This window comes from Dioscorea cayenensis, chromosome 2, assembly GCF_009730915.1.
Source record: "Dioscorea cayenensis subsp. rotundata cultivar TDr96_F1 chromosome 2, TDr96_F1_v2_PseudoChromosome.rev07_lg8_w22 25.fasta, whole genome shotgun sequence".
In the NCBI taxonomy this organism is placed as follows: Eukaryota; Viridiplantae; Streptophyta; class Magnoliopsida; order Dioscoreales; family Dioscoreaceae; genus Dioscorea; species Dioscorea cayenensis.
The window spans coordinates 16,251,116-16,263,487 of NC_052472.1; the positions used below are offsets into that span (position 1 = coordinate 16,251,116).

Consider the following 12,372-nt stretch of genomic DNA (forward strand, 5'->3'; position numbering starts at 1 on the left):
TTTTTCTAGTGGGAGGAAGCACGATCGCAGCGTGGACCATGTTTCACTCGAGCACGATCTTGCTAGGAGCAAGCGGCGTACTTTCCCATTAGCGAGTAAAATGCCTCAGACCTAAAATATTCAATGGGAGGAACACGCTCGTGCCTCGACCGTGTTTGGCTTAAGAGAACCATCCTACTTGAGTTTTATCTGGGCATTCCTCCCGAGCATAGATAATCGATGGGACGAGCACGATCGTGCTCCCGCCCATGTTCGACTTTGAGCACTTAGCAAATGTCTTTGTTCTTCGCTCATTTCATCATCAAATTCACTCCAAATTGCTTCGAACCCCAAAATCCTGCACATGGAACAACTATACCCAAAATAGCACCGAATATACAAAACATTATGCTAAAGGACGGGTAAAATAATGAATTGAGGGTAAATAAATATTATATGAAATGCACTCATCAGTGAAGGTAAAAAAAATCCAACAAAGCAATTGTCTGCAATATAAAATAATATAATAATATAAATTGTAATTAAGATAACCATAATTCAAACACACATAAGAAAAGGCATAAAATAACTATTCTTGCACATTTAAAGTAGAACTGTTGTCACGACCAATGCTTCTACCAGACATGTGTGCCATGCAACTAAGGGGAGGTAACTACATCCGACGAGTTTGTTTTTTCCAGAAAACATCATAGAATCACTTCATTATCAATAGTTGTAAAAATCTTCTTCTCAATATAGACAACCAAGCCATCATTCATCCACTAATCTCCTATTTTATTGCGTAAATCAGTTTTTACAGTATTCATTGCAGAAAATACCCTCTCAACACTAGCTACTGCCCCTAACAAAACTAATGGCAACTCAATAAGGTGATAAGCGAGTGGGAAAATAACACTTTTTACATGTCTCAATCATTTTTCTTAGCAAAACCTCCCAAGTCCCCTATATTTCCAAAAACCTTTTATCATATCGCACATCATAAATAAAAAGTTGTAAGTTGATCCTTAGGCATCATGCATTCAGTCACTGAGAAGTCTTTAGGATAAAACTTTGCAAGACGGAGTAGCTTGTGAATGTTGAATTTGGAGAACAAGTTCCTTGACTCAAGGCATGACACAAGAAGAAATAACTCCGTGCTAGTTTCTGGTTAACGGTTTTGCATTTCTTGTGCAATGAAATCAACAGCCTAAAATGACAACAATAATAAAATCAATAACAAATATGACTAAATAACTAAATTAAAGCCATTTATAAAAACATAATAAATAAAAAAATAATTACCTCACAAAATATTCCGACTTGATAATGGTGAAAATAAGTAATGACTTGTACATCCCTCACAGAATGACCACAGATTCTCATATTATCCTCTATATTAGGCATTGGGATCAAGTTTCTCTCACAAAAAAGGCTAACCTTCAGCAAGAATTCTTCCCATCCTATCTCTCTGAAGTCTTGAAGCTGAGCTTCACAGTTTCAATTACATGAATAGCTTGAATAATATTCTGATCTTTTTGTTGTAAGGCATGCAAATGATAATTCATCTATTATCCCCAACAAGCGCCTCATCAAGTGCATCACAAATACAAATTGATAACTCTCCACTTTTTCTATCAAACTTGCCACTATAGCTCTATTATCATTAGATGTACCATCATCATGAATGTTTTGCAGTACCCTAACACTGAAGTACACATAGATATTAGTCGAAGAATGGTAGTGTAATGTGATCCCAAAGAGTATCCACTAGACATGCTGGGTTGGATTCTTGATTTTTTTTCCTCTACTACCGACTATCTCTACCTTCTCCAACTGCTCAACCAACCTATTATGATGATGTTATCGAAGTTGGTCTCTTCTTATACACAATGCTCTGACCGCATTAACAATCAAAATAGCATATTGGAAAAAAATCACTTATAATCTGATTATCTTTACCAACAGCAAAAATCACTATCTGGAGCTGGTGAGAAAAACACTAGACATACCTTACTTATAGATTTTCTCTTAGGATAAGTGCCTTTAAACTATTGAATTCACCCGCATATTTGAGGCTCCATCATATCCCTATCCTCTTAGCTTTGAAAGAGACAACCCATGTTTGCAAATAGGCAAGTAATAACATTCTTCAAAGAAATTGCAGAGGTGTCAGTTGCTCATTCAATGAGACATCTCGGGCTTCATCAATCATAAGAGAGAAATAGTTATCTCCACTATCATCAATAATAACACTTGTGATCTCCGTTGCACAAGTATTTGCTAACTCTTTTTTTAACTTTTGGAAAAATCATTTGATTGTTTATAGGGCATTTTGATTAACTGCCTTCCAAACCTCTTCATTCCGTGGATTGTACCACTAGAGCAACTCAAGAAAATTGCCAAGGTTCAATGAACTTGATACTCATCATGTCCATGGAAGGACAGACCTTAGCTTAATAGAAAACGCGTTACATCCTGAATAATCAACTTGCTTGTTTCTTTGTTTCATTGGTTTAGATTGAATCCAAGAACCCGTAGGAGATCTTTGGAAACCTTTGAACTTAATTTTGAGCCAACAATAGGTCTCGTTTAAGGTTACATTGCATTCTTAGACTTAGGGTTTCATTTGTGATTTTTTTCTTTTTTTTTGGCTTACTTCCTTGCTTGGTTGTGGTTGTGTATGTGGTTATGTTTGGTAGGTGATAAAGGTTTGGCTCAAGGTTTACGTGATTGAATAATTATATTAGAATATTATTTCAATATCAAAATTTTTTGACTGAAAATATTTCATTGTTTTATCGGGTTGAATAGATGCTTTGATCGGTTTGGAAAGGAGTTTCTATGTTATTGAATTATATGTGAAACTCTTGATATTTGCATGAAAATATTTATGACTATACTCATATATTGGAGTGGAAATGATTAATGAAACTTTGTATACATGAACATGCTTTTGGCATTGACACTTATGTAAATGGCTTTCATTCCCGGTTTAGGGATGTTGTCCTGGAAATGGACTTTATGTCGTGATATACATATATTGTATTATTGAGCACATATAGATTTTGATGGTGATGGGGTATATCCTATCTTGTTACAGTGGGCAATCTTTGTAGCCATCCTGTAGAGGTGGCGTGGAAGACCCGGGTTTATTTGTCCACTTCAAGTAGCGCGTAGAACCCTGATTGGATGTGTATCGGGTACCCAAAGTCACCACACGGCGGTCCGATGGGTCAAAGTCAAAGGGCATGAGGATCTTGACTGTTTTAAACTTAGCCATGGCCATGGCTAGAGTTTAGAGAGGTTTTTGAACCATTGTCCATTGGAGCAAGATGCAAATTTCGTATTTTAAGAAATTATGTTTTCTTGCAAAGCAAATCTTTGAGAGGTGATCTCTTGTTTATTCTTTGGAAAAGTGGTCTGATGACGATTTTATGTATTATTGTTTGCAAAACTCATATTATGCTAGTTATGATTCATACATGTATATGTGTTGTTACTTGTATAAATGTTGAAATGTTTCAATTTATATTTACTATTGCAAAATCTTGGTTATTGAAAATTTAAGTAGTTTGATTTCATATTCTTTTGTAACTGTGCTAATCTGTTCACTGAGTGATTTTAGTTACTCACTCTCTCCCTCCTTTCCAGGCTTGAGCTTCTAGTGGTGTTGCGGTGGGATGGAGTGAGCACCTCCTATCTATCTTTCTTATTTCCAGTCTTATCTATATTTCTACTTGAACATGTTGCATTGTATAAGGACATGGATCCACTAGTGTGTTTGACACTCTATATGCATGACTTATATGTTTACTTATTTTTTTTTAAAAACCATGGTTATAATTGTGACGAGCATGTTTCCTTTAACTCTATTATCAGGTTAATGGTAATGTTGCTTCCTCTGTGTTATCTTTGGGTCCCAAATTTTGTATATTCTGAACTTATGAATTGTGTTCAGTACTGTTTCATCCCATGATAGTTAGCCTTGCAGGGACTCGAGGGTTGAGTGGCGTGGGTGTCCCTCCTGGGGTTGTCACATGCCGGTCCTGTGGGACGTGACGTGACATCGCCTCCTTAGTCCTTATAAGTTATATTCTTTGCCTGTGTGTTAATGTGCCATGTGTGTAATATGTTTTTATATATAACCTGCAACGTCGTCTACACATGAGCTAATAGTAAGCATGTGAAAAATTAGGACAACAATGAATATTTATTAACTTATAAGTATAATTTGACATAGAATAAATGAATTATTAATATGTTAAATGTGATTACAATTTACAAATTTATAATAAAATGGTGGGTGTCTCATGTGTAGCTTTGTGAACATGTCAGATATTAAGGGCAAGAATTCCAATGATGCAATCATGCATATTCCTTTCTCCATGAAACCTATTAATTAAACCAATAATTAAGCACTTAACATCATTAGCTTCATAGCTTCTTGGGGGGAGGGAGGGTTTCCATTATCAGCAATTCATCTCACCTTTCTCAGTTAAGCTCTGGAGGCTAAGGAGGGTCTCACCAGCATCAGGGGAGGTTGAAGCCCATGCTAGCTCCCTCTTGGTTCTGCCATTACATATTTGGAGATTAGATTGGTAAATGGCTAATTGAAGGCACCATTTATATTTGGTAAGGCAACTTGAAGGTCAACCTTGGAGGGAGTTATTTATAGACAAAACTAAATATAGATGGAGATATTTAGAAATATGACTAAATATGGTGACGATTAAAGACATGGTTGTGAAGAACGAAAGTTGGATGATTGGAAGACCACGTTTGGTGATTAGAAGATTGTAAAAACCAAATTTAACTTAGAAATCAAGTTTGGTAGAAGATTTGAAGATCTTTGAAATCATTGAAGACTATCTTTGGTATAGTGAAAACACACCATGATGGGGTGCAACCCTTAAAAAGGTATTGCAGACGAGACCATAAGGAGTTTAGCTAATTGCTACCTAATCTAGATCAGGAGGATTCAATAGTGTTCAACTTGGATATAACTAGAACGGCTAGAAGTATTTTGGGGTCACGTTGGAACGGAAGCTAGAACTTAATCAAGGTCAGCCAAAAGGGTAATGTTGCAAGCTCAGTTACTACTAGAGTTGCAACAGCTAAATTTGAAAAGTGTCCAAATTTAAGTAGCTACAGAAATTCTTAAAAAATGAAATTCTAATTTTTGGGGCATTGAGATGTCTATCAATATAAGACCCTGCTCTGAAGATTTATGATGGACACAAGGAGAGAGTTCTAAGAGTGTGGGTGAGAAAGTGGGCATCAAACAATCAAGAGAGATGTCACTTATAATCCTTGGTAAGGATGAGTGAGAGATTTGTATACACATTTGTTCTTTTCTTTCAGTAGATTTATCTCTGGGTATGATCCTTAGATGTAGGCTATTGTTTAGCTAAATTGGGAAAACAATGCTTGTTGTCCTTTCTCTGGTGGTTTTTTTAATGGTTTGGTCGTGGTTGCGTCTATAAAATATTGAGTGATCATCAATCCACAATACCGAGACGGAATAAACAATAACCAACTTGGATAATTTATCTATGGTCACTTTAGGACCACTACTCAAGAGATATCAAATGAGTTGTTAGTTTCAGATGGTCCTCCTCAGTGATGATGGAGGTGCATAGAAAGTCAACTGTGTTTAATTGTAACACAAAGTCCCCAAATTTATACATCTTCAAGCCTTAGTTGTAAAGAACCAAAAAAATAAGCATTCATTTAATCTTAAGAATAGACCTAGCAAGAAGCCCCCATGCTTCTTGTTGTGGAGTTTCAAGATTGAGGATTCATGATATAGTAATAGCTAAAGGATATGGCCAAACTGATTCCAAATGTGGGCAACATGAAGCATTAAAGGAGAAGATGGCCAATGGTTTCCTAAGCAACATGGCAAAAGGCCACACATAACCAGAGTAGGCTATTGCATTCTTGCTTCGATAGGTTGACGAGAGTCAATATTTTGTTGGCCCACACCAACTAGTTGAACAGGTTGATCTTTTAAATACAAGCCCCTGTTATTAAAAAATCCATAAAAGGATCTCATTGTAAAGGGGTCAATTCCTTCTAAGTTCCAAAACTATATGGTCACATAAGTTGCTTAAAAGGGGCAAAATAGATGCTTGTAGAGTTTGTTTGTTAGAAGTAAAGTCACTTGGAATAGTTGGGATTTACTAATTGATTCACTTAGGAAATTCTAACCAAGATCCTGGATATCAAAAAGTCATGGAAGGGCGTAGGTCAAACTTCCTTGGGGTCTTGTCCTTAAGCTATCTATCATGCAAAAATAAAGTGGAGGCAACATCCCAATAGGGGCGGAGCCAAAGGTGACCAAAGGGGGGCCATGCCCCCCCTAGCTCCCTCTGTTTGCACATATATTAACACACACACACACTCTTAGGGCATCTTTAATTGCTAGACTATCTTAGAGTTTGATGCACATACTACCTCATCAATCCATTAAACTTTTACTTATTAAATTATCTCTCATAATAGTTATACTATAAAATAAGGCCCACAATCATTTCATCGAATTTATTAACTATTTACATTTATATATTACATTAAAACATATTTATTTAATAAAATATTAAATATTATTAATAAAATTATTATATAATATATTTAAAAAATTAAAATTCAAAATAAACATTTAAATTAATAACCCTGGGATCAAGGGTTAGTAACCCCGATATCGAAGTTAAACCAATACCCCCCAGATTTTTGTTTATTTTTATTTTTATGTGTGCTAAAAATATTTTTTTTAAAATATTAAATATTTTTATATTTAATAAAAATTTTATTAAATTAAATTAATTAAATTTAAAAATCTTCAATATTATTAATAAACTTTTTAAAAATTTTTAAAAATTTTTAAAAAAATTTTTAAAAAAATTAGCCGCTTGCAATGGTTAAAATTTTTATATATTTTTAAAAAAATTAATCATGGCTCTTGAAAATTTTAAAAATTAATTTTTAAAAAGGGTGCCCCACTATTTTAGCGCCCAATGGTAACTGAGCGCTCATAGTGGGAATACTTTTTTGTTAAACTTCATTGAGCTCAAGCATCCCCACTAAAGATGCTTTTTAGAATAAAAAGATGAGAGATATACCCCACAACGACGTACATATTACATTCGATTATGTCATATTGTCAAATAATATCTATTATATAAATAAAATTATTAAATATGGTTTAAGAAGTCCAAAAAAGAGAAGTCATGGTTCTGATATTTTTTTATAAATTATTACATATAGTTTTTAAAAAAATTATAATTTTAAAAAAACTATTTACAAAAATCTATTATTTAACCACATTATTCTTCATAAATTTGTATATAAAAATTTTTTTAAAAAAATTAGGTTTTAAAAAAAATTATATTTATAAATATATTGTTTCATCCAGACTCTTTACAAATTTAAATATATGTAATATAAAAATTATATTTTAAAAATTTGACCGATCTCATGATTGTTTTTTCACTTGTCCCACTAAAAATAATTCGTTGCTCCACTCTATGATAATGGAAAACAAGCATGCACGAATCATTAGCAGAGTGAGGATGATTCTTGCCCAAAAATAAATGCCAAGGAGAGCCACAGTAAGAATAGTTAAAATGGGATCACTCTTCATCATCACTCAATAAGACAAGAACAAATTTTTCAATACCATCTACCCAAAAATAAATAAATAAATAATGATTAGCCCTAAAATTGAGGATGCTTTAGCTTCCTTATTCACAAGATCTACAGATCTGTTGCCACTCACCTAGTCCAAATCCTCTAGGTCCCATAAATTAATGATTCCCACCAAACCCAATGAAAAAGAATTCACACAAAAATCTACTTTCAAACACCACATTATACATTTTGACTAATCTGCCTATTTCCACACATACACACATCATAATAATAATAATAATAATAATAATAATAATAACCCATGAAAAAAGTGTGATTGCTAGTGTATATATATATATATATAGAATAGCAAAGCCAAAGAAGGAAAAGAAGAGCAGGAGAAAAAGAAAATGGCAGGGGAGAAGGTAACCGAGCTAAACTCAGTACCAACAAGCCCTCCAAGAACTCCAAAAGGGTTCGGCTTCGGCGCCGGCGCCAACGCCGTCCCCTGCGCCGGCTCAAGCCAAATGGCGCATCCTATCTCGGCACCTCCATCTCAGCTCCACTCGCCATCACTAAGCCGCTCACCACTCTTAGCTCCAGCCACGCCGAAGACTGCGCCGAGGACGCCGATGACGCCGATGACACCAAGAACGGTGCCGATGACGCCGAAAACTGCGCCGATGACTCCAAAGTCGGGACTAAGAACGCCGAGGTTCATGACGCCGTTAGCGAGCCCGATGAGAAAGGCGATCGTGACGATGAAAGGGTATCTTGAGGAAGTGGGACATATCACGAAGCTGGATCCGCATGACGCGTGGCTCCCGATAACGGAGTCAAGAAACGGCAACGTTTATTACGCGGCCTTTCATACGCTCACCTCTGGTGTTGGCTTTCAGGCTCTTGTGCTCCCTTTGGCTTTCACATACCTTGGATGGTAACTGCTTTCTTACTCTCACCTTTCTATTTTTTTTTATTAGAATTTTTTTAATTGGTGATTATTGAATTTTTTTTTTCATCTAAATTAATAAACCCAATAAATTGTTGATGCGCATCTTATAAATTATGTATTTGTTGACATATCCTATTAATCTTATATTTTTATATGCAAATTAAAAAAAGTTTTTATAAGATGTATATGTTAATTATATTACTTGTGAAAATTATACATGTAAATATAGCTTTTTGTGAGGTTATATTTGTAATTTCTCAAAATATTTATATGCATGTGTATTATATTAAAATTAGTGATATGTATAGACAGGTTTGTCAATAGTGTTTTTTTTTTAAAATAATGTGTACAAGTCACTGGACATGCGCACACAATTTATTATTATTATTATTATTATTATTATTATTATTATTAGGTCTCAATCATATATTGAGAAAGACACGTGTTTTGACATCTTACATGAGAGTCAAGTGTTTTAACTTTAACGTTACGTTATTGCTATAATGACTGAAGCTATTTTTCTGTAGTATTTTTAAAAAAAAATTATTCAGGTTTTCATAATTTTATTATTATTAGTTTTTTTTTATAAAATAGATAAATCATACTTTTTTATAGAAAGATTGGTATTGTCAAGTTTTATCTTGATGAACAATTAAAAAAACAAAATACATTTGTAGTTTAAATTAAAATTTATTTTATAGTTTACTAATTTCAAAGAATTCATCAAAATAACAATTTAAAATTGAAATTAAGAATTCTTGTTTTTTGTGTGCAGAAAGGATAGTGTACTTGTCAAACTATCAATTTTTAAGCCAGAAAAAAAATGAAATATCGACTATTATATTAAAGGGTAGATTACTTTTCGTGATAAAATTAAAATAATGGTTAAAATTCTACAAAGAATAGTAGTAAATCAAATATTTTAATTTTAATTTTAATTTTATTTTTATTTTATTTATTTTTTTGACCCAGTGGAGTGTTATTGCAAACTAAATCAATGAAAGAGAAGTTAATTGAAATTTTGAGATGAAATGGCAGACTACAAATAACTTGTCAACAAGTTTTTCAACATAGTGACCATTTTTAGTTGGTGCTGGAGGAATGTAGCAACTTTCAAAGTTTTTAAATCAAATTTGTTCTTTTGCTGTTTAAACATTTAGTATATTGATTCTTTTTCATGTTTTTTTGACTTTCCTAAGCGACGGTTTGCTTTGGTTGTTGAGGAGATAAAGAAAGACAAGTCTAATTATAAATAATATATGCATAGGTATATTTATAATAATTTTTAATTTAATTAAATAATGTGAGATTATTACTATTATTATTTTTCTCTTGGTCACAGTGTATTATATGATAGTGTACTTTTCGTGGGTAAAATTCTAGAAAGAATATTAGTAAATAAAATATTTTAAAATTTTGACCTTATGGAGTGTTGTTGCTAACTAAATCAATGAAAGAGAAGTTAATTGGAATTTTGGGATAAAATGACAAAGACTACAAATAACTTGTCAACAAGTTTTTTTCAACAAAGTGACCATCTTTTAAGTTGTTGCTGGAGGAATCTAGCAACTTTCAAAGTTTTGAATCAAGTTTGTTCTTTGGTGTTTAAACAAATATTAAATTGATTCTTTGTCTGTTTTTGACTTTCCTAAGCAAAGGTATGCTGTGGTTGTTGAGGAGATAAGAGAGACAAGTCTAGTCATATATCTTTTCAATAATTTTCATTAATTTAAATAACATGAGATTATTAAAATTGTTATTTTCTTGGCCAAAGTGTATTAATTTTTAATATACATTCATTGAACATTTCATATTCTTTTCAGGTCCATAGAAAGAAGAATGCTAATTACCATTCCAAACTACTTCTTTATGATTAAAATTGTAATTAGCAACATAGTTAAATCCAAAAAGAAGTAACATTTAAATTATAGATCAAATTAATTAACATAAACAAAGCTCTGAATTGCATTAAATTAACATGCTTTTGATAATTCTGCAGGACATGGGGGATCTTGTGTATGACCGTGGCATTCTTTTGGCAACTTTATACACTTTGGTTACTAATCCAATTGCACGAAGTAGAACCCGGGACTCGATACAGCAGATATCTGCAACTTGCGAAAACAGCATTCGGTATATATATTATATTCATACGACATTTGTTTAATTTAATAATGCTCAATTACTTATATAATGTACTTGTTAACAGGTCCAAAACTTGGGAAAATTCTTGTACTAGTGCCCATAATGTATCTCTCAGCAGGTATATGTAGTGCAACTCTGGTCGTTGGAGGCCAAAGTTTGAAGTTATTCTTCGAGCTTGTTTGTGGCCAGACATGTGAATCACAGCCTCTGACGGCGATTGAATGGTATCTAGTTTTCACTTGTCTCGCCGGCGTACTCGCTCAACTTCCAAACCTTAACTCAATTGCGGGTGTTTCACTTGTTGGAGCAGTCACAGCAGTGGCCTACTGCACCTTGATTTGGGTCATTTCTGTGGTTAAGGGCAGGCTCCCTGGTGTGTCCTATGATCCTGTTAAAACCAATACAACATTGGACAAAGTTATACACATTCTAAATGCCCTTGGTATCATCGCTTTCTCGTTCAGAGGTCATAATCTTGTTCTTGAGATTCAGGTAGGTACATCTGATGAAATAAATGTTGATTTGAATTTGAATATATAAGTCTGAGCCTCTCAGCTAATTTTTTTCGGCTTCACAGGGCACCATGCCTTCAACATTGAAACACCCTTCCCGTATTCCGATGTGGAGAGGCGTGAAAGTTGCCTACTTGTTGATAGCTTTTTTGTTTGTTTCCCATTGCTATTGGTGGATTTTTGGGCTTACGGAAACAAGGTAATTACTAACTAGATTTTTGTCGAGTTTAGTAAAAACCGATACAACTTATACATTCGGTTATTCATTGCTAATAACTTGAGAAATGGTATGCAGATACCTTCTGCTGGGATCTTGATAGCATTGTACCAGTTCCATGAGCAAGATACCTCAAGGGCTCTGCTGGGACTCACAGCTCTTCTTGTTGTCATAAACTGCCTCGGCTCATTCCAAATCTATGCAATGCCTGTAGTTGATCACATGGAATCTGGATACACAACTAGCACAACAAACCTTGCCCGAGATGGCGGCGGTTCGCCAACAGAGTGTTCTTCACTGCAGTTTCATTCCTCATAGCGGTCGCATTTCCGTTCTTATCAGACCTTTCGGCACTGTTCGGAGGGATAGCATTGCCAGTGACTTTGGCTTATCCTTGCTTCATGTGGATAGTGATCAAGAAGCCTAAGAGATACAGTGCAATGTGGTATATTAACTGGAGTTCAGGAATCATCGGTATGGTTTTGAGCGTCATTTTGATAGTTGGAGGTGTTTGGGGCCTTGTCGACACCGGTATTAAGCTTCGTTTCTTCAAGCCTCAGTAATCAAACACTAGTTACATCATTGATATGAATGTGAAAACTTTATAGAATATGATGAGTGTACTGTTTTGTAATGTATTAGCGGTTTGTTCGCTCACTTTTACAAAACTACAATGAATATAAACAATCTCTTATTGTATCATATATACTTGTCCAATAAAAACTCAAGAATGCATAGCTACCAAGATTGAAAAAATTGTTTCAATGATTTAATCTTTTGAGTTCTTTCTTGATAATAAATCTCCAAGATGCGGTAATCAAACACTAGTTAAATTGCGGATATGAATGTGAATAAACGAGAGCACAAAACAATCTCTCAATGTGTCTGGTGACTATGACTATGTAACTGATCATCCAAATATAAGTAGAACAATTTTT

General features: G+C 34.0%; 1 pseudogene; it reads left to right on the forward strand.

Moving 5' to 3' along the window:
- The first annotated feature begins 8,007 nt into the window (after positions 1-8,007).
- Positions 8,008-12,170, forward strand: LOC120269931 (annotated as a pseudogene).
- The last annotated feature ends 202 nt before the right edge of the window (positions 12,171-12,372 follow it).